The sequence below is a fragment of the Anastrepha ludens genome, unplaced genomic scaffold (genome assembly GCF_028408465.1).
Source record: "Anastrepha ludens isolate Willacy unplaced genomic scaffold, idAnaLude1.1 ptg000053l, whole genome shotgun sequence".
Taxonomy (NCBI): Eukaryota; Metazoa; Arthropoda; class Insecta; order Diptera; family Tephritidae; genus Anastrepha; species Anastrepha ludens.
The window spans coordinates 155,001-157,500 of NW_026530034.1; the positions used below are offsets into that span (position 1 = coordinate 155,001).

Consider the following 2,500-nt stretch of genomic DNA (forward strand, 5'->3'; position numbering starts at 1 on the left):
TCGCATTGTTAATCATATAAATGCATACAAATAAATATTAATATCATAGATATTAAATTTTTTGTAAAATTCAAAAAATGAATTTTAGCATTATATATAATAAAATCTATCAACACTTTATCAAATCATTAGTATTTATTCTATGTTAATATGCTTAAAAAGCAAATTAATTTAAATAAACTTAATATCACCAATGATCTTTTGATAAATACTTTATTATGTTAATAGATTACAATGTCCTTATATGAAAAAAATGCACATTATTTTTAATTATTTAATGATGAATTTTTCATAATGGATATTCAGGTTCATCGGGCTTAACCTCTAAGCAGTTTCACGTACTATTTAACTCTCTATTCAGAGTTCTTTTCAACTTTCCCTCACGGTACTTGTTTACTATCGGTCTCATGGTTATATTTAGTTTTAGATGGAGTTTACCACCCACTTAGTGCTGCACTATCAAGCAACACGACTCTTTGGAAATATCTTTCTAGTAATCATTAACGTTATACGGGCCTGGCACCCTCTATGGGTAAATGGCCTCATTTAAGAAGGACTTAAATCGTTAATTTCTCATACTAGATATTAAGATATTCCATACACTGCATCTCACATTTGACATATAGACAAAGTGACTTAGTGCTGAACTATTTTCTTTTCGCTCGCCGCTACTAAGAAAATCCTTGTTAGTTTCTTTTCCTCCCCTCATTAATATGCTTAAATTCAGGGGGTAATCCCATATGAGTTGAGGTTGTTTTAAAATATTTTTTATCTTCTCACAATTTAATAAATAATTATATCATCTTTTCATCTCTATTTTTCTTTTTTCCTTTTATATAAATATATATTATAAATAATAATTATGTAAAATGAGGCAATTCTAGAATAAAAAAAATTAATTTTTATGCTAGACATTCCTCCTTTAATTACATATATAAATTAATATTTTATATATATATAAATAATATGAAAATTTTTTAAAGAGAATACTTAGATTCAAAATTTTTTTTATTTCATTTTATTTGAGAGGATTTTTTTTTTTTAAGAATATATTAATAAATAAAAAATTCATTATATATCTTTATTTTTTTGCTATTAATATTATGAATTATTTAAAATCCAATAATATACACATTTGCTTAAATTCAATTATTTTTATAAAAGAATAAGCAACTTATTTAGCATAGTCTTACAACCCTCAACCATATGTAGTCCAAGCAGTACTTTAAAATTTAATTTAATGTACATAACAGCATGGACTGCGATATGCGTTCAAAATGTCGATGTTCATGTGTCCTGCAGTTCACACGATGACGCACAGTTTGCTGCGTTCTTCATCGACCCATGAGCCAAGTGATCCACCGCTTAGAGTATTTTTTTATTTATTTTTATTTATAACAAATGTCAATTTTTTTTTGCATATATTAATTGAAAGAGTAAAATTAAATAATAATAATAATAAAATATAAATTGATTTTCTTTCAATAATATATATCAAATATATTTAACTCTAAACATTTTTATTAAGTTGCGAATGTCTTAGTTCAACAATAATACTGTGGTGGTATTTATTATGTTTGATTATTTTGTATTTTTTTAATCATTTTATTTATATATAAATATAATAATAAATATATACCACTTTTGTTATTGTGAACAAATTAACTTATCATTCAATCAAATGAATAATAAGTACAACTTTCTATTTTCATGTTTAAAGGTTTTTAAAAGAAAAAATAAGAAAAAACATTACAAAATGTACCATCATATTATATTTAATATGATATAATTGATGGATAACAAATTGAATGAAAAAGAATAAAAAGAATATGGATTCAAAATAATTATAAATTTTTCTTTTTTTTCTTTTTTTCTTTTGTTTGTTTTTGTTTTTATTTGTTTTGGCATTGTTTGTTTTTCTTACGGATATGGAACACAATAATGATCCTTCCGCAGGTTCACCTACGGAAACCTTGTTACGACTTTTACTTCCTCTAAATAATCAAGTTCGGTCAACTTTTGCGAAACAACCGTGACACACGAGGCGTCACAGTGATCACGTCCGGAGACCTCACTAAATAATTCAATCGGTAGTAGCGACGGGCGGTGTGTACAAAGGGCAGGGACTTAATCAATGCGAGTTAATAACTCGCACTTACTGGGAATTCCAAGTTCATGTGAACAGTTTCAGTTCACAATCCCAAGCATGAAAGTGGTTCAGCGGTTTACCCGGACCTCTCGGTCTAGGAAATACACGTTGATACTTTCATTGTAGCGCGCGTGCAGCCCAGGACATCTAAGGGCATCACAGACCTGTTATTGCTCAATCTCGTTACTGCTAGACGCAATTTGTCCATTTAAGAAGCTAGTGTCCTTATAATGGGACAAACCAACAGGTACGACTCCACTTATATAAACACATTCAAACACTTGTACATTCAAGATGTACGCATGAAAGAAGGCTATATAAGTTTCAACATCATAATCCTGAAAGCATCTA

General features: G+C 28.0%; 3 non-coding genes across 3 annotated transcripts in view; all 3 read right to left on the reverse strand.

The window, feature by feature from the left end:
* LOC128870800 (large subunit ribosomal RNA) overlaps nt 1-754 on the reverse strand; it is a 3,993-nt gene extending 3,239 nt beyond the window's left edge. The window contains exon 1 of the ribosomal RNA XR_008455518.1: nt 1-754. This exon is cut by the window's left edge and continues 3,239 nt beyond it. This is a non-coding gene — a ribosomal RNA (large subunit ribosomal RNA).
* Nucleotides 755-1,192: 438 nt separating this feature from the next.
* On the reverse strand, nt 1,193-1,373 carry LOC128870757 (5.8S ribosomal RNA). The gene has a single exon (XR_008455476.1). It is a non-coding gene; the product is annotated as a 5.8S ribosomal RNA (ribosomal RNA).
* Nucleotides 1,374-1,939: 566 nt separating this feature from the next.
* The window catches only part of LOC128870778 (small subunit ribosomal RNA), a 1,991-nt gene continuing 1,430 nt past the window's right edge, over nt 1,940-2,500 (reverse strand). The window contains exon 1 of the ribosomal RNA XR_008455497.1: nt 1,940-2,500. This exon is cut by the window's right edge and continues 1,430 nt beyond it. This is a non-coding gene — a ribosomal RNA (small subunit ribosomal RNA).